This window comes from Melopsittacus undulatus, chromosome 8 (assembly GCF_012275295.1).
Source record: "Melopsittacus undulatus isolate bMelUnd1 chromosome 8, bMelUnd1.mat.Z, whole genome shotgun sequence".
Lineage (NCBI taxonomy): Eukaryota > Metazoa > Chordata > Aves > Psittaciformes > Psittaculidae > Melopsittacus > Melopsittacus undulatus.
The window spans coordinates 9,551,194-9,576,106 of NC_047534.1; the positions used below are offsets into that span (position 1 = coordinate 9,551,194).

A 24,913-nucleotide genomic window follows, 5' to 3' on the forward strand; every position below is an offset into this window, starting at 1 on the left:
GCCTGACAGCCACCACTCACCACGTCTGGTACATACCTGAGCTCAGGTCTCAGCCCTGCTCTCCATCCCATTCATGGCACTGGTGAGACACTGAAGCACCAGGAGAGGGGTGAACTTCTGCAGCAAAGCCAGCATGAGTAAAATACAGACATCTTCCAGGGGCTCCTCTTTCCAGTAGTGCCAGTGAGAAGGTGTGACCACAACAGAAGTGTAGCAACCCCAGTTAAATGTGCAGCTCCTGCGAGCTTTGGGATGACAGAATGTACAGAGGCTGCTTCAAACCACAATCAGTGCACTCACTGCTAATAGCCTCCCTGATACATAGTTTAACGAACTCGTTCTTCTGTAGCAACAGCAGCCCACGTGGCCTCTGCCAGGCCTTAATTTTGACAAATTAAGTGTTTGTGTGGTCAAATCAGAGAGTGGATCCTAACTAAAAACAAACCATTGGGGGAAAACATATTTAAGCAAGGTAATTTCCTTGTCTCGTTTGCTGAGAAACTGCAAAGAGTGGGAGGGCAGCTTAAGCCAGTGTATCTGCTAAAATTCAAGACAAACAATTTCATGATAGGCTCTGTAACAGTACCATCTTGGTCAACCCCCTTATGTACACAATACAGCCCCTTAGTCTGGATTCTTGCTCATAAAATCATAGAATCATTTAGGTTGGAAAAAACTTAAGATCATCAAATCCAACCATTAACCCAATACTGCCAAGTCCACCATCAAGCCACTAAACCAAGTGCCACAGCTGCACACCTTCTAAATCCCTCCAGGGATGGTGACCCCACCGTCCTGGGCAGCCTGTTCCAATACCTGACAATCCTTTGGTGAAGAAACTTTCCTAATACCCTATCTAAACCTCCCCTGGTGCAACTTGAGGCCATTTCCTCTTCTCCTATCACTTATTACCCAGGAGAAGAGGCCAACCCCTACCTTGCTACAAACCTCCTTTCAGGTAGTAGTAGCGTGTGACAAGGTCTGCCCTGAGCCTCCTTTTCTCCAGGCTAAACAAGCCCAGTTCCCTCAGCATATCCTGTTAAGACTTCTCCTCCACTCTTCACCAGCTTTGCTGCTTTCCTTTGGTCATGGTCCAGCACCTCAATGTCCTTCCTGGAGTGAAGGGCCCAAAGCTGAACAGAATATTCAAGTATTCATAGTTTTCCTGCTATTCAGCATGCTTGAGCTATTCTCAATATCCTCAGTTGTAGCATACCTAGGAGAGTCCTGGGTACAAAAACATTAAGAAGAAACAAGAATGAGAATATAAGTACATTGAAACCACCTGTAATCCTTTACAAAAACAGGATATTGATCAGGTAAGGCTGGAGCACACATGGGAAGAAACAAACCACAGAAAACCACTTACTAAAAGGGTGCAGCACATGCAGCAAAACCATAGAAAAGATGAGCTCTGCAGAGCTCAATACAATTTTTGTATTTGCAATACAAAAATTCAAGACTAAATAGCAAAATCTGAGATTAAGACCCCAAATGTTTGCAGCTTTCCTCCATTTCCAAGTGTACTATGGGTTCCATCTGGATTACAGAGGAGTTAACATAATCCAAGTTACAGACAACCAGAATTGCACACAGACGAGCAACTGTATCAACACATACCTGAGTGTGGCAAAGGCTTACTACCCTCTGCCACACCAAGACAGCTCTTCCAGGTTTAAGAAAGGGCATTAGAAAGCATCTGGATATTAAGCCTGTGATGACAGTATCAGAAACGTGAAGAGGACTGAGTTGCCAGGTCATTTCTACTCAGCCACAGAGCAGCTGTAGGAAAGGGAAGTACTTTCACGTTTTCTGAACTTGTAAATTGGTGTAGGTCCTTCAAAGACAAAAAGCTGAGAGTCTGCACAGGACTTGAGCAGGGCCTACACGTCTTCTGCTAAATGAACAGCCACACACCTGCTTACCCAGCAGCTGAAGGTCAGTTCAGGTACATCTAAGACCTGCTGGTTCCCTGCTTTTCCAGAGAAAGCTGTTTTCTCATCTGCTGGAGCTTTACAGGAGACTACAGTCAATTACAGAACCTGAACTGTAGCAAGACCTACTGTTCCTTAGCCTGCAGTAAGTCAGTGCCCAGAAATAGCCCAGAACTCCCAAATGCCTCCATAAAAACCATTACCCCAAAATAAATCCATACCATGTTACCAAATACTTAAGCCACTGACTGAATCTACAATTAAATCCTTAAATTCCAGTTACAAACGAAGCTAGTACTATCCCTATCTTTGATGTCTTTCAGCACCTGAAAAGTATCTGCTGCTACCAGCTCAGCCAGATCCCCAAACTCAGCCAGGGCCAGACAGCAGTAGGAAGGCTTTGCCAGATGTCTATAAAGTATGTCTCGCCCCAGAGATGCTGCTGCCCAGGTACAGTATTGACATTTTGAACATGCTAGCTACGAGGCCAGACATGCTCTCTCACAGGTAGAGCTGAAAGACAGTTCATGTTTTAAGTTATTAACTCCAGGCAGGCTTACCTTTCAGCCCTGACACTTGGATACAGTATAGCTGCTCCAACACCACCTTTCTGAACCTGTGCTTAAGAATGATACATCTGAATGATTGAGAGCAATGGTCAGCTGTGCTGCTTTACTTAATTTATTAAAAGCTGGCAAAAGCAGTGACTCTGCTGTGTTGTTCCGCTGTCCTAACAAACTGCACAGTTTATTTCAGCATGAAATGCAAATGTGGAAAAAGGCAAGAATCTAACAGATCAATATAACCTGCTTGTTTAGAAATGGCAAAGCGTACCAGGTAACACTGAAAAAGATGTTTCTCCCCCATGTCCCAGCTCATCTCTGAAAGCCCTCACTGCTGTTTCATGTAGCAGATGCTGCTGTGGAAGCATCTGAGAGGGCACCCCAGGAGGTACAGTCTGGGTATGATTTTGAGTATAATTATCTTCAGACACATGGATGTGGGTTATTTGTAGTTCTAGTGATGGAAAGGCAAAACAAAACAACAACTACAACCAAAAAAAAGAGAAAACTGCTACATGTCCTTATGCAATATTTTCACAACTTTAATAGAGCTAGAGGAGTCTATATTTATAGAGTAACCAAGTGTTATAAAAAGCTACATAAAAACACACATTGAGGGAGACACTAATTCAGTTTAGAATACAAGCACAGCATTTAAAGTAAAAGAGGACAGTCCTGGCTGGCAACTGCTTCCAGTCATCATCTCTTAGGAGAACAACCCCAAACTGCTACTTGAGTATTATTTGGAACAGGACATGGTGCAGAAAACCAGCAGGAAGGCTGTGAACGAATTCAAAGAGTAGGCTCATTTAAAGTTTCCAGACATGGAAGTTACCAGAAGAAAATGAAAGCCTGCACTAAAGAACATGTTCAAAACTTAAATGAACAGCCAAAGACAGATTTAAGGCATGACGCTTCAAAGCTGAGTCGGGCACTGCTCTGGTGTGAACAGGAGTTAGCCAGCTGGCAAAAAAGCCGCAGGTTTCACTTGTAGCTATCACAGATAATTGAGCTGGAAATCCGTATCAAAGCACTTGGAAGAGAAAGAGATACAGTGGTAGGTCGGCTTAAGTGGTGTCTGCATAACCCCAGTAACAACAACAAAAGAAAGAAAGCTCATTTTCACCAGATTTTGCACTGCACAGAGAAAGACACCCATGCATACCTGGTCTCAAAACAAAGAAAAGCATGGCTGATGACAGCCATGCTGTGGAGTTGTTTAATGCCATGAGCACTAGGTTCAGCTCTTCACCATCTTGCACCCTTCTGCCATCACCCAAGGAGAGGGGTGCAGCCTGGTACAGAGTCCTAGGTGACATCCTGAGCATCTCCATCCTGCTATTCTCACGCGCAGGTTCTTTCAAAAGAATAAACAGAGGACAGCAAGTGGCTGGGAACACAGCCCTAGGTCTTTTAGGGGGGAAAGGGAAAAGAAAAAGGGAAGTCAGCTTTGTTAAGAAAATCCAGCTCAAAATCTTCAGGGTAATAGAACGAGAAGCAGCCTGTGTAGCTTTATACAGCATAAAGCCTGCCAGACAAATTTAATTGCCTTATTTGTTCTTTGATAGAGATACAGAGAGTGGATTAAAGGAACACAGCAGAGGTCATATTTTGGGAATTTTAGGACAGCATCTGTGTCTCACAAAATCCTAATTGAAAAATTAATTCAAAAAGACTTGGGAAGGACCAAGCACAGCACTGGAATCGAGAACTGGCTACAACACTGTAAACAAATGATAATGATAAATGGCATTGTATTGAGCTAATGGGAGGTCATATTGAGCAAATTCATTAGTGACCTGCAACAAGGATTAAAGAGCACACTAACGACATCTGAACATTTCATTAAAGACAGATTGTGCCTGATGGACACCAGCTTGCCATAAGGGGAAGGGTACATGTCCAGCATCAGAATGCTGCCCCCAGATCCTTGGGAGGCAGATAAGACACACTCCAGCCACAGCCAACTGCCATCCATCCCCCTTGCCCCTCTAACACAGACCCATTGTGTAAAACCTCCTCCCCAACACTGGCCACCATGAAAATAAACGTAACACTCTGTTTCCTGAGAGTCAAGTGAGATGAACCACAGAAACTCAGTCCTTGGCAGATGTCAGGTATGCAGAAGTCCACTGACCTGGATTTTGTTTCTGGCACAGCCAAAAAACAAACAATCTCACCAGTACACACAACACAATGCTCTAAAACCCACCAAGATTAGTTCTCCCCATTTCCCTGGTACAGCTTGAAAAATTATGTTTTTATGGAATAACATCCCTGATGAATCAATTTAGGACCAGACACTTCCTCTGCATAAGCTTACTACATTCCAATCTTTAAGAAAGGGAAAAAAAAACCCAAAACCAAACCCAAACACAACAACAGAGAAACACCCACAAACCCCCCCCCCCACTAAAGACAGGAAAAAAAAACCCACACAAGAAACTCCCCCAAAACTGCGTCTTGCTGGGAAATTTCCGAACACAGAATTTGGCAACACTCATCTTTAAAGGATAAAACAGGTAAATAATTTTGAGTACAGATGCTGATTTTCAGCTTTGGAAGTAGAGAGGCTTTAGTGCCAGGCTTGGGGTTTAATCAACGTGCTACAGGAAAAGAAAGAATATGCAGGTAGAACAGTTCTGGCTCCCTTCTACAGTTTTCATGCCAGAACTAAAACATATTTTTCCCGAATAACAGAACCTATCCATCATTTTTATTATCAGCCTGGATGCAGATCCAAGTTTCATCACTTGGTAAGTTGGAAAAACTCTCATTAGCATCTGTATGTGCAGGGAGCCCGTAAGAACACCTCATTAACTCATTAAAGAGGATTCTCACAGAGATTAGCTTAGTCAATCCTTCACTTAGCCACCAATCCATTCATGTGATGCTATTAAGCCCCGCATAAACAGACAAGTACTTAGTAGTACACTGTCAGAGTTTGAGCTTGTATCCCATTACCAGTATACACCACACTGGTATCACTATACTGGTATACACCACTAGTGTACTTATGTTGCAACAGTGTGAAAATTACTGCAGCCCAAAATGATAATCTATTTTCAACAGACACAAAACATTCCCATGTGATCAAGTGATCAGCTGAAGCCAACACTGCTGTGCTAAAACAGTACACATGATTTATTACTGCCCAGTTCCAAAGATTTAAAACAATTCTTGAACAAGTCTTGCTTGCAATGAATGGGCAGAGATAAAAGAAAAGGTTGAAGTATTTCCCAGTGCAAAAGGATTTCACTGCTGCTCACTGGCTGAACAGGGAAGCTGTCAGCAAGTAACCTCTCATCCCCATCCTTAATTTCCAGGTTTTCCTTCTTTTCTTACCTCCCCATTCCCCTCCTTTCTTCTGTGCATCACTGCTGTCAGATCATCTGCAGTCTGTTTTCTATAAGCTGCCTCTTCATAAACAACACAGCTGCCTCTGCCAGCAGAGCCTCCCTCTCTCCTCTGAAACAGGTTTCCAGCACTGCTTGGCTCACTGCAACTGTGACAGTGGGAGAAAGGCAAAGTCTGCCACTCCAGCATGTCAAGACAGGTAATCTGTGTTGGTAAACAGCAACTGTCATCTCGACAGGAGATGGCTCTATAGCAGCTCCATTATGCATTGGCCTTCAGATGCCACAGTGATGACTGCTCATGTAAGAACAGAATAAAGTCTCACAATTCCTGCCAAAGCATCTCCATTCACCATACTGCAGTCGGTACTGCTTTGACACAGGTAGGTGTCACGAGATTCAGTCCATTTAAATTCCTAACTTTAATACAGATGCAGAATTTTATTTTCAAGCTGAATAATTCAAAAGAACATGAATTCAGTCCCACCTGCCTAATTAAATGAGATTTTAAAGACCCTGATTAGATTTCATGTCCATAGTGTCCATTTATGCACAGCCACAGACAGGATTCAGACCTCCAAAACCAACTTAATGCTCTTGTTAAAAAGGCTCCAGAACTCTTCATTGCAATTCACTTTCTACCATTGCACTAAGCCTGCAAACTGCTCAGCTCAGACCTAGCAACTGCTCTGCGATTAACTGCACAGAGAATATGCCCATAAGATCCACTCTGGAAAACATAAAATAACCACTGTTATTGCAGGATAAACATGGCAGCTTGCTGGATGTGAGGGAGAGACCCCACTGCCCTCAGCTGAGCTGCTCAGTTCTGGGCAGTCGTCTGGAAATGAAGCTGTGAAGTAAGTGGCTTCCCATATTTCAGGAAGTCAGACAAAAGATGCTATTAATGGCACTTGGGTCTGGAGGGGGGAAATCCTTGAATGTAAAGTTTCAAGTGACTGCACATTGATGAAGTGGAGTAAATAGCAAGAAAGAGTTGCCCACAGTAAAGGATTTTGTGAAAGGGAAATCCACAGCTTGATAATATCACAAGTACCCTAGGAATCTGGAGAATGAGATGGGAGAAACTGTGGGGAGACTGAAGTTAAAAACTGCACACTGCATGGTTCATTTTCCTGTAATTCCTTTTATTCATTGCTATAATCAACTTGACATGCAAAGCTGTTCCAAATTAACTGACAGCTTTTCAGCTGACATCTAGTTCTCAAGGTATTTTTTTTTTAAACTTAAATAGCTAATTATTCATCGCCTTAAACCAGGATATATAACAATGTCAGGAAATCATCTGTTCAAGTTATATCAAAAAGCCTTCTGGGACTTGTTCATCTCTTTTGTATGCTGCAGAAAACACTCACTTGTAAACAATTAAATCATCATTTGAGATCTGTCTACAGTTTAAGCATCTCTGAATGCAGCCTGAAAAGCCATACGAACAAGTGTGCTATTGTTGCATCCACGACCCAAAGCTGAAAGGTTTTCCTGCATTTTATCTTGTTTGGGGGAGGCTGAAGGCTGAATTTATGGGCTAATACAGGCTCCGTAAATCCCATAATAACAATACTAATCTAAATAAATGTAGTAACTGCTTAAGTAGATCACAGCTACAATATTCTCAGGTTATGCTAAGAGTAGAAGACATGTCATGAGGGCTATCAGCATATTCTGACACAGAGGCAGACTACCTCCATGTAACACGGAGTCATGCCTGATATAAACCCAGGCATTTAATTTAGCCATAAGGGCTCAGTCTTTGGTTTAAAACTACAGTAATCAAACCTCACAGTACCCTGCTTTCAGATGCAAGGCTCCTGCATGACATATATGTTACAAAAGACAGTTGGACATCAATGCAGGAGAAGTATTTAAAACTGCCTTTAGGTTTCTATTTCAAAATGAACATATTTCTCTGGTCTCCTACTGATAACTGCGTTTTCAAGGGTTGTACCTTTGTGGACTAATACAAACTATGTAAGCAGAGCATCCTACAGGAAAAGAAACTCCTTTGTAAGTCTGCCTGTGGCTGAGCTCTCTAGCAGTAAGCCTGGACAGCACTCATTTGCACAGATGGACCTGTGCAGCATGCAGGCTAACAGCTTTCATCATCACCTCTCAAAGTGAACAGCAGCATTCCACCCACAGCATTTCTCAATTTTGAATATTTGCTTGTACAAATGTATATCTTTACAAATATATTGCTCACCCAAGGGTTCTGTTGTAGAATTTGACTCTCTATTCTACTTCTCTGTATGAAAAATCTGTATAATATTAAGATTAAAGGCCAACTTCCTGTTAGCACTTCACCACTAATTGTATGATTTCATGGGTTTAGTAGCTTCATGAATATTTTTTCTAATTCATCTTAATCACTGCAGCCATATCCTTTTTCTGATGTAACTGCTGAACCAGGAAAGAAAAACCAAACCAAACCGAATTCCACCTTCTTTGTTATAGAATGAAAGGCAAGTAGGTCCTTATGAAACTACAACTTCCTTTCAATTTGTGAAAGAAAACACATGGCATTCATAACAGCACCCAGACGGAGAGGATGCAGACAGCACATCATTGTTTCAGAGGGGAACTCCTTCATAGCCAAGAAATCCGCTGAGATGCTATCATTGAGCAGTAAGGCACAGAGCCCTCACTCCCCTGGCACTCAGTATGCTTTTTGGCCACAAAAACAGGCCCTGCACACTTTCTGCCAGGAAGTCAGTGCTTATATCTGGGACAGTGAATTCCTACAGTGAAAATTTAAAACATGACAGTACAGCAAGAATGACTTATAGAGATTTCAAGAGTGCTTCCCGACATCCTGAGTCCCCATATTAGCTGCACAGAAAAACTCAAGACTAGAACTAAAGGCAGGATGGATGAAGTCAATTCATTCCAATCTCCCAGAGGACGGAATGTCGTAGACTGGTATTCCACAAACTTCAAACCAAGCTCTTTTTGTAACAGGAGAAGAAGCTAATACACAAGCATACTCTTCTTTCTGACATGCAACAGGTGACTCTGCTGCCAAGAATGCCATTCCTCTGGACAAAACACAAAGAAAAAAAGCAAACTCTTATTCCTTGGAAGCAGGACAATATGATGTAAAGCTAATCAAAGAAGACTTTTACAGACACTCATTTGTATTTGAGCAACTTCCACAGAACAAGCAAGCAAGTGCAAATTTCCCAATAAGGATCATACTGTGCGTCTAGCACCTCTCCCTTTTCTAGGCTGAACCTCAGTGTCATAGGGGTTACTCCTATAGTTTGGGTTTTGGTTTTGAAAGGCTAGGTGCTGCCAGAAGGCAAGCATTAAAAGGACTACGTGAGTTATGATTACCATGAGTCCTGTCTCAAGGGCTGCTCTGTACCCGTGTGCACAACAATTTCTCTTCCACTATCACATAAAATTCTCACTGCCCAAGCACTGCACACAACTGTTGTGGGACTCTCACAGGGAAAAATGTGGGTTTTTTTTAGTGTTCTGGGAACCGTGAATTCCCTTTAAAACACAACAGAAGCTAACTTGGAGGAATCTGAACGCAAGGCTGAAATCTTCCTGGCAGCCTGCACTGGGCCAAAATTATAACTTTTTTTCTAAATAAAACTAGGGAATATGTACTTATGTTTCTGACATGATATACTAAGTAAATCAACATGGAAACTTTACACTAATGAGATATTGCAGACAGGTTTTCACCCAAGCATAAGGAAAAGGTTCCTGCTTTCCGAAATAAATGCAGCACTTTTGGAAGTGAGTGCAGACCTGTTATCCAGGCTTAGCAAAAAGGAAAATCAAACTGCTATACACAGAACATCTCTTTTCTTAAAGATACCATCACTGATCTAAAGCATAAATAAACACTCTTGCTCTGTCAGAAGCAGATGATTTACTGAACATTACATTGCTAATGGCAATATTATCCAAGCAACAAGTATTTCAGAAAAAAATAATAAAAATCAAAGGAAAGTGTTTCTCATTCTAACTGTTCTGCAACTGACAGGTGACTGCCAGGCTGCAGATAGGAAATTCAGTTTTATCTGAGAGGAAACATACCTCAACGCATTCTATCGGTAGCTTCCGAGAGCAACAGTTCCTTTAAGGCAATGTATCACAAACTCCTTTCAAACAATAAATGACAGGATTCCTGTATTTGAAAAATAATGCAGTTTTTCAACATTATCTCACACCTAATTATATTTTTACAGAGATAACAAGAAAGTTTTTCCTACTGAATGATTTAAAATATAGAATTTCCACCGTAAAACCTGTCAATCAAACCAAGGGTGCTCAGTTCTAAGGCAATGGCTTTTTGAAAAGACTACTAATACACCTTTTTATTTTTTAAAAAAAGAAAACAATGCATTCTTACTATTTTGGTTGAAAAGAAGCTAAAGTTCGGGGGAAATAAACCATAAGTCTATTTTAATATCAGCTAACACTGCTCATGTCAGATCAGCCAAAAATTTGATTGGATGAGTTGGGTATGTTTTTAATCTGGGTACAAAAAGAGCAAGTCACCAGATCTCCCTATGGGTGGGGGATGGTGTTTGTGAAGAAATGATCATCAGAATAGCGGTCACTGGCTTTTTTTAAGCAGATGTCTTTGAAAGCAACCACAACACATGCTCTGGATTCATTCATTCACTCCTTAATGACAAGGAGAAAACCTTGTCATTGACCAAGCACCTGAAGTGGATGGCGCTGATGCTGTCTAAAGTAAGGACTTTCTCAGTAAGCAAGGTGTACCATTGTACTAAGATAAGCAGAAATGTAACTAATGCACAGCCCTTCAGAGCTGTTTTAATGGATTGAAGGTTACAAAACTCCTTAACTTTCCTTAACATATGGCAAGCAGGATCTTTAAATAGTAATTCATGGGCTTATCCTCAAGTTCAGCTAAAAAAAGACAACGCATTTCCAAAAAAGGCAGCAAGGAAATGAGCCTCTGTGTTTTTGATTGCTAGCTGAGGAAAAATAACATAAAACCCTAAAAGGAAGGAATTACGAAGTTAAAGTAAGATCTGCACATAACTGGGCAGGATGAGAAAACATAACTGATGAAGAGAAAAAAATACCATAAAGTAAGGTTTGAAACATGTAATTGATGAGTACTTCACTGAAATGTGCTTCAGCAAGAGTGGAGCGAGCAAGGCACTGCAGAAGAAAGGCAGCATTATTCCTCCTGAACACTAGAACACATACACTTAACAGTGATGTGCTGCAGCACCAGTAAGTCCAAAATCTGTTTACCATTAGGAAGTTCCAATACTTTGCTCTATCTATATACACAGGTATGGAAGTCTCCATTTCAGAGCATTACTCTGTAGTAACTGAGCATTCAAGGTGTCCACACTCTTCCTACGGGGAGATACACAGAGATGCTTTTCTAACCAATACTCTCGCAAAATTTCTGATGAACTGGATTGTTTTCCTTCCTATTCTGTATCACAAGAGCTTTGAAAACCTTTCTCTGAATTCACCAGAACAGGTCATTTGTGCCTTCAAAACCTCTACTAAGGCTGTAATACTTCAGCTTGATTTCTGATGGAAAAGAAATGCAATTTTAACAGAAAGCTCCACATGCAATAGCAGGAGTTGATCACCTACTTGGGAGCCAAAAAGTGGGACTTCGTAAAATGCTTAACACTTTATAAATACCTTTAGCTACTCAGCAACTTCGCTTTTAGCATTAACTTCTCCAAAATCGACTTTATTTCTGCATGGGATGTAGGAGCGATTAGGATGCCCTCTCCTTTCACATTTACATCCTGGAATGAAAACAATGCCATGTAAATCAGACTTTGAGCAGGGAGATTATAATATCACTTTACAGCAATCTGCTACAAACTAATTCCTCCCAATTTAATGCCAAGTATGCCAGCTGATGGTGTCTAAGAAAAGAAAAAGTATCAGGCAATGAATAAACTCTAATGGCAATTCTGATCACTGCTGCACAGGTCTTGAAGGCAAAGCAAATGCTTTCCGCCTGCACAATCAGTCCTTGTTAATGGCAAGGCAGAGATCTCAGAATGCAAACACTCGCTGTGCCGGCATCCTATAACATTTGGCACCAGAGCTCTAACTTTGTTATTTCCCTGAGGAGCAACAATTTTCTTTGTGCAACAGCAAGGCAGTGTGTCTTTCCAAACCCGCCTTACAGCCAAGTTTTACACTTGGTGAAAGAAGCCCATTGAGCATGCTTGCCAATGCGCAGCCCGCGCCCGGGCAGTGGCCCAGGGAGGCAGGGGCAGAGAGAGGGCTCCTTGTCAAACTGCACTCACTTGCAAGCACCCAGAATGACATGTTAACACTTGGGATTATTAAAAGGTGTGTTGGCCAAATTAAATGAATAATGATTATGATGTTTTAAATAAAGCGTTATGAAAGCTAAGGGGCCTCGCTCTTCTTTTTCTGGACAAAAAGTTACTTCAGTGAACTCCATGCATTAACGCCTCTTGGGCAAAGCAAACTCTTCAAATGTAGCAGTTATACAAAGATCCAATCTTCAGCTGCTTAAAATGCAGCCAAGACAGAGCTACACCTGAGACACCAGCAGAAGATCTGCCACGTCACCTCGCTATGTTAACACACCACTTTGTGTATAGTTCGTATAGTTCCTACAAACTACTGGCCAAAACTTTTCTCTTTTGCCTATGCTTCATGAAACAACTGAAGTATTTGATTTTCAATTTTTAGAAGGCCAAGAACAGTTTAAGTGTAACCAAAAGATGCTACGTGGTATTTTCTGATTACTGGCTAACAAGACACACAGTCACAACCAGCCAAGCCCATTCAAGGTCACAATACAAGAGATAAAATTCTGCATGACAGGATATGTAAACGTTTCTGAGCTGACATCAGACACCACTGCAATTTCATCCAGGTAACGGACTGACAGTCACAAATAAGTCTGACAAACTTGTTTTGTTGGTATGGCTTTTTTATTGTTACTTATTTATGTAACTGGCCTTCTCAATCGCCAGCAAACAGCATGGTTATATCCCACAGTATCTTGCCTGGATACCAAACTAAGTTCAAAGTTTATAAAATGTAAACATTTAAGTGCAAGCTTCAAGACCTCCTATAATAAATATTCTGTTTGCAGAAAGAAGTTCAGTGGCAGTACTATTTAATTTCTAGGTAATCACCCATAAATCTGTGTTCATGCTGCAAACTGAAGAAAGCTCCACTGTCCAGGTAACACTTGCTAGAGGACACCATTTCTTGAGATTGGTAAGGGAAAAAGATTTTTCAAGGGAAAAAAGTTCAAAGTGGGCAATACAATTTTTTTGCTGCCTCCCCACGGTACAGGAATCTGCATCATTTTCAATGTTGGTCTTTTTTTACAACCACATATCCTGACATTTGACTTTATATTCTTGCATGCAGCCACAAAGTAAAAATGTAGCTCCAGCACTGGATTGTAGATGAGCCCAGAAACAGGACTGTCTTGCAAAAAAACCAACACAACAACCAACCTCACAGCTCAGGACAATTTTTGTGACAAGAACAAGTTGCTATGAGAGTAGAAGGCAACTGGAAGCACATTCAGCTGCTCCTGAGCAGTGCAGGGAGATGGACATAAGTGGAAGCCGTCTGCCCTGATGCAGGAGGCACAAAGTATGGTAGGGTGAAGGAAAGGCATTTTGCATTGCTCTGCTGCTCAGCTCCCAAAGGGACCAAGGGCAAACCCAGTCTAGTCAGCAGACCAAGAGTTACCCCATCCTGCTTGGTCTGGTGCTTCAAACATTTAATCAGATGCAAAAGAGAAAACAGTGGTATCAGGCATGCAGCATGATTTACAAGTCTTTTTAACTGCCAGGTGTGAACGCCAGAAAAAGCAGAAGTCTTAGGCATGTCTCACCATGGAGCATTCTGAAAGTAACAACTGGTAAAAAGGATCTCCAGCTAAAAAGAAGCAAAGCCCTCCTACACTTTGATATGCAATGCAAAAGCTTTTTAGTCTGCTTTGTACAAAAATAACAGAGCCAAGTTGATCACTCATAGGCTATCAATTAACATGTTCTTATTCATATCCTCCTCACAACAGCCAGCAGCTGGAGACCAGCAGCATCACCGTCACAGATGAACCAGCATACGATGGCCGTCTTAACCATGAGGCCATCCCCAGGTCATACAGATGCTCTTTAAAAACTTCTGCACACTCCATAAAGAATTGTGACCAAAACCAGTCTGGACTGTGTAGCTTACAAAACTGTACCAACTGTCTGCGCATGTACCAGTAAATAATAAGGATAAGCAAGTTCAGTAATCACTTAAGCCAAACTACACAGAGTGCTTAACAGAAGAGGGCTTGTTTGGGATTTTTGCAGGGTGTACATAAATAAAGCTTAATTTATGCCCACTGCGCAAACCATGGCCAGTTGTGATTTGAGTAAGATGAGAAATCCTCATTCTAATAACTGTATCACTTCAGGCATTAAAATCATACTTCCACTTTCAGAATTTGTTTGCCTATTTTATTTGTTTTAATGGGGGCATTAAGACAATAGTGGTTAGGTGATCAAGTTAAAAACATGAGGAATTGAGCTGTTCCTATAAAACAGGTTTACTCCTCTGCAGCTGTATCCAGCATACTCTCCTCTGGGAGAGCTCAAGCAATGAGGCAGAGCTGCGTCACCTGCCCCACTGATGGCAGCCAGGCTGGGACACAAGGCAGAACAAACCAGAAAATGAAAGATGGCTCAGTTTTTGTTAAGATGAATGATTCATGCACACACTAAGTCAGTTGCTGACGGTGTTCCAACACTTGGTCACACCCTTGCGTCACAATTTTAACAGCCAGACAGAAGCTACAATACATTTTTCATTCCCTGCTGAGTCTTCCTGCAGTGGCTAAAGGCAGTATTACCTGTGGATGCTGTGGAGAGATATGTGCCTTCTTTGATGAAAAGAATGCATAGATCCAGACAAACGAGAGCCAATTCAGGTAGTCAAGATGTCCTGATTTCTTATTCTAGACCTGCCACCAATCCTTTGCAAGGCCTAAGGCATAACTTTTCTGTAGCAGTTTCCTCATCAGATGTGGGAACACACTCATGCACATTTACAAGGCATTACATCTGTACTGAGGTCAAAGAAAAGAAGGAGTCTTAATTTTGCCACAGTGTTTACTGGAAGCTTTAAATACAACGAAGCAGAGAAAAGTCTTACAACTCTCACAATCTCTTTAAGTATGTGCTGCTGCTACTGCTAGCATTACACACTCGAAAGGAATGAATAAAAATTAAAAAATCATATAATAATCATGTTACAGTATACAACGGTCATTTTACCAAGCTGGCAGATTATTAGTGGCTTACTCTAACATAATCCAATCTAACACAACTTGATGGCAAAAAATGGGGTATTTCAAATTCATACTAAAGCCCAACCTCAGCAAAATATCACAGAACCAACAAGAGGTTCCTCCTTCACCTGAGGGCTCTCTTCCATTTCAAACTTCAAAGGCTTACCACAAAAACAGGTGTGACAGCATTTCAAAAAAGGCTGCAACCCCATTTTCTTCTCAAGTTGCAATCTGTAGTCTGCAATGGAGCAACTGAAATGATGGAATTAATTTTGCCATAATCTTTGCATTCACCTTCTTTTTGAAAATCACAAAATATGGCTTTACCCTAAAAGGGACATCCACCTGAAATAAATATACACATTAACTCCTCATTGGCCTATTGCATCATAACTGTAGGGGGATAAAAGTCCATAGTAAAAAAATAACTTTATTTCTTCCTATAATTGTCTGGGAATTGACCAAGGTTTGTTTTCAGCTAGCCCATGCTCTCTGCCTTCGTAAACTTGCATCCTATTAGAACAGCATTGTGGGAATGAACCAAGTTATAGAACTACTGCCTATCAAATGCTGACCAGGCCCAGCTTCCTGAGGTTGATATTCACTCCATAGGTAACTATGTGTGTCGCAAACATCTGGTTTTATAAAAATGCATTTTTTTCTAGAATGAAGACATAAAACTTCTTGCAGGTAATGGTGGCAGGCTATTAAAGGGAAAAACAAATGCAACAAGCTAGGGGATCCCAGCAGGGGATGAGGGAGAAGCAACTGGTGATACCAGTGTTAGCTCTGAAGGACACACAGTTGAGATTGTAAAAGGAGCCAACTTCACTGAAAACTAATGATATCCATATGACAAAGTGTCACAGATTCTTCAAAATTACAAGTGTTAATAAATACTCAACTAGGACCTAATTAAAAAGCGTCAAATGCCCTCTGGATGGTGCCAGAGATCTTCAGTCTTTACTAAAGATCTTGAAAACCAGGTAGTTGGCAACCATAAGAACAGTGTTCCACATACATACCCCAGAAATCCCAAAGCTCATCTTGGGAGCAGTCTTTGCTTTGCATCTCTTAACTTTACCGTCTAGCATCACAGCATATAATCTGGAGGCAACCAACAAGAGAGAAAGAAAAAAAATATACTGTTTGCTTTTCATATGTAATGTTGGTTCATCTTTGTCAGTAACAGCAGCAGAGATGCTCCTAATTGTGCCTGTGTAGCCACTGGCCTTTAAAGGAAAGCAGTAATCTGAAAATCAAACAGTCATTTCATTTCGGAAGACTCAGACAAAACCCCGTTCTGTCAACAGAGGACACGTCATCACAACAAGCGGATGTATAACGCCGTAGGCCTCGGCAGCACCAAATGCAGATTATTTTCAGCACTACACAAACTATGCAGATCATCTGAGCAATTATTTATGCAAAGCTGTGAGGCTGCTGAACCTACACCAAGATGATCTGCTGAGCTGACTGCAGCCACTACAGGAATCTAAAACAGATATCAACCATCAGCAAAACCCAACACACACAGCAACCCTGCTCATATTTACAGGAGTAGGAGACAAATTTACACAGCACTCTGGCTGTATACAACACTGGCCTCATTGCAACACACATCTGTACAACAATAAAAAGGTTTCTTAAGACAATGTAGCCTAGTACAATGACATATGTTAAATATAGCCATGAGTGAGCCGGCAGCAGAAATCCATGAATAACTGTATTGACTGCAGTAAAGAAAACCTGAACGTATTTGGAGTGGAGACATTTCCTGATGAAATTCTTTCCATTTGGTAAAAACACAGACATGGTCTTACGCCTTTCCACATAGTGAAATAATAAAACAAAACCCAGACACTACTGTTAGAGCTGAAGCATGTATCTGCTCAACTATTGTTTGCAGATGTGGACAGAAAATGAACCTTTTGGCACAAACCAAGTCTGATGCTTTGAAGTTAACTCTAATTCTTAATATGAAACAGAAGTTGAAAAAAAATCAATTTAATTCTATGAAAATTCTAGATAAAATTTCTTAAATGTTTTCTGTGCTTTTCACTTTAAGGACATCTAAAATTCTACTCTGTTTGCCCACATTATTCATGTACAATCAGTCTATAAAGTAATTATTGAGCTAGAATGGAAGATGACAACAATGGCAGGAGGCTGGCAATGTAGTAATGCCTCTTCTGGTCTCTGGTTATTTAAAATCTTACATTAAGTTTTCACACATGCCTGAAGTGCTATCCTCAGCGAAACAGCATTTTCCAAAGTCAGCTGCTCTGTCAAAAAATAAGTAAATAGTCAGATGCTCTCCACTGACTATCTAGTCTGTCTGTGAAATTCCTTATAGAAGACTGGCTGGGACATAGATTACGGATGATTTTATCACCTCTGAAAATACAGGCAGTTACTTTTTGCAAGAATTACTGGTTTCAAGACTTCACTCTATTTGCCAACAACCGTTAAGAAACTTCCCATAGAAAACTCTGCCCTTCAGAAGGCAGAAACAAGGCTTTTCAGAGTAAGCTTTCCAGGGGTCCATCACAGTAACCTGCCTGACACATTATCCCTTAAAGGATAACTGTGTGCGCTGCAGCTGGTCCAAGTTTCTCCCAGCCACAAAAGAACAAACTTGCCAGCACTCAGCAACTCCTCATCTGTGATGTTTTGTGGCGACCGTGCAGCACCAAGAGAAAACAGGAACTGGCTCAGCCACGGCTGTGCCTAGGCTGTGGGTTGCTATGAGCACCCAGCAAAAGCCAGGCTGAGGCTCCGCATAGAAACCCTCAACAGGAAGCACTGCAGCAGTGAGTATAGCACACCAGCTGCTAGGAGAGGGGGTAAAATGGAAAAGAAATAGTGGTTAGAGGATAAGGAAGTGATAATATCCAGGCAGCAATTAGGAAAATAAAATATAGAAATACTAGAAAACCACGTAAGATAGGAAATTTAACAGTGGGAACCTGAGGAAGATTTCTAAGGAAGCACAGATGTGAGCTCATCTCCTTGAGCATCTACCTGTTTTGCAGAGGCTGGTGGAGTGAAGCAAAGTACCGAACACAAACATCATCACCATGACAAGTACTTAAGCAAAAATAAAATCTTCCTCTTCCCAAAAGCTTAAGCTTTGCTCTGAAAGTTAATCCTCTGCTGCTTGCTTTTCTGCTCATCTCCTTCCATCAATCATTTCAAGCGCTAGGAAACACGTAGTCCTAGCCATTTCCAACGTAGTTTTCATTAAAGATACCCCAACTACCTTATCCAAAGGATTAGGATTTCAAAAATCTCAGTTGTATGACACCTCTAAAATTCCCTTTTAAAAAAGAGACCTACAAACCTGTAACAAACATCCAATAACCTGTATTGCTGCTTTGTTTGTCATAAACTTCTTCAGGGAATCCTTTGCATAACATTTACAATCCCTTTGCACAAGACTTTCAGCCATGCATGAATTAGACTTGCAGTGAATAACTGTATGAGAAAATTATCCTTTTCTCAGCAGGCAGGTGAAACAGCAATGTTCCAGTGCAGAACAGCTCCCCTACACCTAATAAAGCTCCTGCTTTGTCATTTACTCACTTCTAAGCATTCATCTTTTTGTTACCTAAGTAGCAGCATGGAAGACTCCTGTTACACCAACCCATTTAGTATGAAGCAGAGGTTTTAAGCAGGTAAGCAATGTTGGAAGTACTCAGTAAGAAGTAAGAGTAATAAATCCTAATTTGGGGTTCTGGACAATCACCTTACCTACAAGCCTGCTGCAACTGAGAAATCAGTACCAACACTATGCTAGCCCATAACAACTAATGACATTAACACAGAAACTGCTTGCAATGTTCAGAGCACGTGTGCAGGAGAATAAAAATAAAACTTGCAGGTGTGCAGGACCTGTTCACCTCAGATGAGATGAACAAAACTTCTAAGATGCTCTAAAGGCAAGCTCAATAGGTGCTGGCTGGGAGAGTGGACAATGACATGAATGGCAGGTCTCCAAGGATTGTGACCAGTGGCACAGAGTCTAGTTGGAGACCTGTAACTAGCAGTGTTCCCCAAGTATCCACATTGGATCCATTATTGTTTAACTTATTCACCACTGACTTGGGTGAAGGGACAGAGTGCCTCCTCAGCAGGTATGCTGGTGGTACATAACACTGAGAAGTGACTGATACCCAGAGTGCTGTGCTGTCATTCAGAAGCATCTAGAGATGGACAGAGAGGAGCCTTTTGAAATTCAATATGGGCAAGTGCAGGGTCCTGCACCTGGGAAGAAATAACCCCATGCACCAGTACAGGCTGGGGGCTGATGTGCTGGGAAGTAGCTCTGTAGAGGGGGACCTAGGTGTCTTGGTGGATAACAATCTGTTCATGAGCTGGCAATATGTCCTTGTGGCCCATAAGACCAATGATAAGACCAATGATATCCTGGGCTGTATTAGGAAAAGCACTGCCAGTACATTGAGGGAGGTAATCCTCCCTCTCTAGTCAGCCCTGGTAGGCCATCACCTGGAGTACTGTGTCCAATCTTGAGCTCCTCAGTACAAGAAACATGGAGGTCCTGGAGTAAGAACAGCAAAGGGGCTACTAGAATGATTAAGGGTCTGGAGTATTTCTCTTATAAGGAAAGGCTGAGGGAGCTGGGCCTGTTCAGCCCAAAGAAAAGGCTTAGAGGCGATCTGATCAATGTGGATTAGATATCTGAAGGGAAGGTATCAAGAAAATGTGTCCTGTCTCTTCAAAGTGGTACGAGGCAATAGGACAAGAAGCAATGGGCCTAAACTAAAACACAGAAGTTCCACCTGAACATGAGGAAGAACTTCTTTGTTGTGAGGGTGACTGGGCATTGGAATAGATTGCCCAGAGAGATTGTGGAGTCTTCTTCCCTGGAGATATTCCAGAGCTGTCTGGGCACAATCCTGAGCAATGCACTTTAGGCGACCCTGCTTGAGCAGGGATGTTGAACTAGATTACCCTGCTCAACCACTTCTGTGAAATACAAAGATACAGATGGAGACAGAGGCTAACCACATACTTACCAAGCCCAGTTAATTTTTTATTTTTCCATCAGCTATGCCTACAATATTTGGACAGGAAAAAGCAGATTTACTTTTTTTTAAGGCTTCTGTTCTCTCTGCTCCCACACAAGCAGAGCAGACAGTTTTAACACCCCTTTCCCCCTGCAGCACGTGCTCTGGGAACACCACCCTGCGTCAGTGGCCATCCCCCACAGCTGCTGCTGATGGATGCCACATTAAGGTGTCTCCTGACCCCAGTCGAGCACAGCATTAGGCACTCATTGCTGTAAGTCACAAGCAGCAGCACTTGCAGCTCCATGCCCTCCAACAGCAGCTGGCAGTTGGGCTCATTCAGAGCCCATTAGCATGGTCTGTCCAAGGCAGGTCCACGCAGGAGGAATACTGATGGGCTCTCCACTGCTCTTCTGCACCACTGGGCTTTGTAATGATATAATTTTGACAGTGCTTGGTTTTTCTGAGACACTGCGAATGAGCCAATATTTGTTATTGTGATTTTTCAAGATGACTGAAGCATCACATCCCAAGCAGCATCTGCAAAAACCTGGCTGAATGTAGATCGAGCCACTGCATCAGGAGTCCCAGAGGAGGAAGAGCTGCACACCTCTGTCCACAGAAACCTTTCTAACGTAAACTTGAAATAAAGCCTACCAGAAGCTCCTCCCTGACAGATTCTACACCAGCTCTCTTTTGAAACACTCTGTTCCTTTGCCTCCTGCAGATTCTGAAATCATGCACATGCCTAGTTATTCCATGCAGGCATGTGAACCTCTGCACTTGGGTATTGAAGGAAAGATTTATCCTTGAAGTAAAAATCAATCACATTAACAGAGGGACTTTCTAAACTCCTACAGGTTCACTCCAAAGAGAGCACTAATTCTTTTTCAATTTCAAAAGAGTTGGGTAAAGCATCTGCTCATGGCTTTGTTTGAAGGAATTAAACATTTATGTGAGATCCCTAAGAATTTTATGTAGCAGCATTTAACAGAAAAACCCCAACCAATTCTTCTTTGAATTAGTATTCAAACTCACAGCCTTTCTCAGGGGTTGGTATTGTAGCAACTGCTACAGAGCTCCCAAACTTGTTCTCTTCCAAACTGGGAAAATTTGGCAAATCAATCAAAACTGAGGAGATATTTAAAACAAAAGGTTAAATGGCAATAGGAGGAGTTTGACAAGTTGATGAATAATCAGAAAGCTAAAGAAAAAACATCTTGGCAGAAAATGTTACAAAGAAGTAATTTATTTTATCACAGAGTAATAGGCCTCTTTGAGATGTAATTCAATTTTTAAAAGTTTTACCATCCCCACAGTTCAAGGACTGATTTAACTACCATAGTCAGGCAACAGCGCTACACAGTTTCTAACATGACTCTGCGTTTCTGGCAGCAGCAAACAGCAACATGCATCAGTCAGTGCCTGTAAATCTTCACGGAGACAAGAAACGCTAACTGAATCAACATTCTTAGTAAAGACTATATTGTAGAATATTTCTATAAAGATAGACAGGATGACAGAGCTCTGAAGAGAATCTGAAAGAAGCATGCAAAGGTGAAACACACAAAGGAGACCACAAAGTTCTAACAGTCTTGCAGTCAAGCTAGTTACAAAGAAAAACCTCAAACAACAGGAAGATTGGATGAGAAGAAAGCAGTTTGCCTCTGAGGATAGGGAGGGTTACTGGGCAAGCAACCCTCCCTTCATAAAAATTTTAGGACCAATTACATACTTCCAAATAGCAAAACAGTGGTTTGGAAGAGGCGTTTGCTTGACAATTTAGATACAGGGAGAAGGAGGGGGGAAAAAAAATGCAACATGTGGAAAGCTATACCTGAGTATTTCTCTTGTGACACCTCTGTTTTCTGAAGAACAGATATCTATGCAGAAACCTGCCTTCAAATCCGGAACACGTACACTCTCCTCTATTGGTTTGTTTACTTTGCCTTTTTTTTCAATACAGACCAGTCATGACATGTAACACAAAAGCCCGCCAAATACCCCCGCTGTGAGTGGGGCCTCTCTGTGCTGAACATAGAGTAAAATAACATTCCTGCTTCAAAGAAAACTTACAAGATCCATAGAGACAAAAGACTAAATGCAGAAAGAAACGGAGGCACAGAGGCCAGCGAAGGTCACAAAAAAGGTCAGCAAGAGCAAAACTCATGAGTCCTGTCCCCCTGTATCCAGTATTACCCTGCAGAGTCAAGAGGTCTTCCAGCACCGTCTGGTCCTTTCTACCACTCTCAGTAATGAAGTGTAACAGCCTCTGAACTCAGGAGGAGACACAGGACAATGAGGGAAGCTACTCTGTGCTGTGCAGAACAAAAGTGATAGGTATATAGTCTTACACACATGGCTTAAGTGTAAAGTTCACTTCTCTCCCAGAATCAAGCACAAAGATCACTCTACATTTAATTTAACGGAAGTGAAGTTACTGCAGAGGTAATGGACAACTTCCACAGACTGCCTAAACTGCAACTTTAAACATTCATTTGAAATTATTGCTAAAACTCAGAAATTCAAGGTTTAGTAAATTATCAGCACTTTAGTAATCAAAAATTAATAGTTCAGGCTCTGAACTGATCTGAAATTATAAAACTAGAGAGTATTCACACAGCATTATTCATCTTTGGCTGCTTTATCATGAACAGTGATTGATTCACTAAATATTTTTACCCTAACATACAACACTTTAAGTATTGTTTAAAGCTCTCCAGAAAACACTACCAACTGTAAGGTGGCAGTAAGAATATTAAAGCTGTGAATAAATAATGCATACAGTGGTAGTTTCTGAAAAACTGCCAGATGACAAAGATAAACTAACAAGGTCAGCACCTCACTTGTTATGTCATCCTGTATTTCTCCGAGTTTACTACATGACTTAATTTGGGGCATAAAATACTCTGCTTGTCTAACTGCAAGCACATTTTATTTTCAAAGAGAAGGCAGTAATGCCTTTGTAGGTTACACTTGGCTGTCATACCTGACCTTTCAATTTTTTCAAGCTAGAAAGATGCCAACAGGCAACTGGAAATACAGGCGCATAAAAAATAAAGAGATACTTTGTGCATCAGTTCCTGTGTGGTTTTAACTGGCATCGCAGCCCTGCATCTGAGGTGGCACCTCTGATTAGTCATTACCTCAACTAAGGTTACTAAGTTCTGCCATATACCACGTATCCCCAACATGCTCCAAGAACTCGTTACTAAAAGGACGCTCAATCTCTTCTTAATAACAACATGACCCATCTGGTATCGAGAAGAAACTCATGCATACAGCGAAAAGACTTAAGATGTCTTAAAAGTGGAGGGGAGGGGTGAGGGGGAAATCAAGCCAAGAAATGAGGATCAGTTATTTCTTTGATAAAGAGTTTTTAATACAGCTTTTTAAAAAATCTGCCATCTTGTTGATGAACAGAATTACTGGTCTGTATTAGAAGAATCACAAAAATAAAGGATCAACTCTAATTAAGACATCTTCAATGCAAATGTTAATAGTAGCTCCAACCAGAAGGAATGAAACTATGTGTTCATCCTTCTGGGGTTTTGCTGTGCAGGAACACAAAGTGTAAACTGAAAGTCAAATCTGTTTTCCTCTCCTCCTGAATTTTTACAGCTCTAGACTCAAACCTGGATTTTAAGCAGAGACCCAGCAATTCTCCACATGCAATAACTGGATGAGGAAAGCAACATGTTAGCTACCCACTGGCTCTGAATGTGGGCCGGAGAACATGTCTGGCAGGGGACGGGTACTCTCAGGGTCCAAGACCAGAAAGAGGGAGAGGAGCAAGAGCCTCCCCTTGAGTCCCTATGGATAAACACAAGTCAGAATATCCACAGAGTTTTCATGAGCATACATGAATAAAATTACCAGACTCATTACAACAGACAGGCTATATCCTTTCTGCCCTGAATTCCCCCCACCCTCCCTGCTTGCTGAGTAACCCTCCCTCTTCCATACTTCTGCTGCCCACTTCCTCTCCCAGCAGCAGGAAGCCACTGCTTCGGGCTAAAGAAGTTGCTGGATGCACAGCTACCCTGGTGGGGAGCAAGCCATGAAGCAACAGTGAGCTGTTTTTAAATGGTAAGAGGTTTAAAAGTACACTGTTTCTCTGGAGTGGGCTCATGCACATACGGATAGAGGAGCTGTTACACGGACCAAGGTGTGTGCAGACCCTCTCTCAGTAGTGCCTAGCAAACTTATTCCAGGTTTCTGGACCTCAGAAAACCCTCAACAGATGTTTTGTAACAATAAAAATTGATTATTTATTTTTAATATTTATTTATCATTTTTCAGGCAAGTCCTAATCATGGTGGGATGCTGCTCCTCACTTCCTGACAACTTATGTTCTCTAGCAATATCTTGTCAAAGTCTCCGGAAAGGAACTGCTTATTATTACACTGCAGCCTCATAATTTTTCACCTCTTTATCATGTATTTTAATGATAACTTCTAGCAGATTAGCAAAACTTCATTTTCCTTTGCAGAAACTGAACTGTTTGTGCTTTGAACTCCTGATAACATACACTGAGCATAAAAAAACACAGAAATGCAAGTGATGGGTAGAATCCCATTGTAGGATCCCACTGAGGACATCAATAACCAAGGAGACTGCAAATAAATAACAAGATAGCACACTTCTATGCTGTTAAAAAGGTTACCAGATTATCAACATTTGTTTAGATAAAGCCTACTTTCCT

The 24,913-nt window shown here is 41.4% G+C and overlaps 1 protein-coding gene across 1 annotated transcript in view; it reads right to left on the reverse strand.

Moving 5' to 3' along the window:
• XYLT1 (xylosyltransferase 1) overlaps window positions 1–24,913 on the reverse strand; it is a 196,505-nt gene that overhangs the window by 149,895 nt on the left and 21,697 nt on the right. The gene's annotated exons all lie outside the window — the stretch shown is intronic.